Here is a 926-nt window from a genome sequence, read left to right as displayed (position 1 = left end):
TTCAGGGAGGGGTTATGGGGGTGGCCGGCTGGGCCTCAGCTTAGTTGGGCCGGTGGCCAGCTGGGCCACTTGGCTCGGGGGGGGGTTCTTCCTTTCTTTTTCCTTTTTTTTGTTTCTTTTCTTTTTTTTCTTTTTTTTCTTTTTTTGTTTTATTAGTTTACTATTATATTTTCTATATAATTTTGTTTTATAAAATATACAAATAGTACCTAAATTATTGTTCCGAAATACCCCAATGTCACAAAAAGTTTGGTGAGTAAATAAAATAGTTTAGTAATTTATTAATTGTAAAAGGCATTTAATTAATTGTTTTTGCTACTGTTTTAATTATTTTAGGGCCTTTAAACATTATATAAAAGTGTGGCTCCTCCACCATAAATACCTATGCATTAATTGGCACAACCCAAACATTTTAGTTTTAATGTTTGAAAACTTTTACCGTTTGCCTTCAATTCAATTTGAATTTAAATCGTTTTGAACTAACGCGAGATTAGCAACAGTAATCAAGGTGATGTGGCATCATTAGCAGAGTTTTACTGTAGCCTAATTATCCGGGCGTCACACCGTCGCCGTCCGAGTACGAGCCGGCCACCCGCCGCCTGCCACGGGCATCCGTCGCGCCACAGAAACCGGATCGACCGCGCCACCACACACCTAGGGGCCCCGCACCACCCCAGAGATGCGGGAGAGAGGAAATCCCCCGCCACCGCCGTCGGCCCCCGGGCTTAGCCCGGCGGCGTCCCCCAGCGACGGCGAAGGGAGAGGAGGAGGGAGTGCGCGGCACCGGCGGCGCCTAGGTTTTTGGGCTCCGTCAGAGTCGCCCTAGCGGGGTGACATAGGGGATCTAAGACACTGGGGGAGAATTTCTCAAAAATGTATCACTTCTGGATTTTGTCCATTAAGCTTTTCGTTTCATGCTTCGCTTA

This window comes from Triticum aestivum, chromosome 7D (genome assembly GCF_018294505.1).
Source record: "Triticum aestivum cultivar Chinese Spring chromosome 7D, IWGSC CS RefSeq v2.1, whole genome shotgun sequence".
Lineage (NCBI taxonomy): Eukaryota > Viridiplantae > Streptophyta > Magnoliopsida > Poales > Poaceae > Triticum > Triticum aestivum.
Note: the sequence above shows the minus strand (reverse complement) of the source record.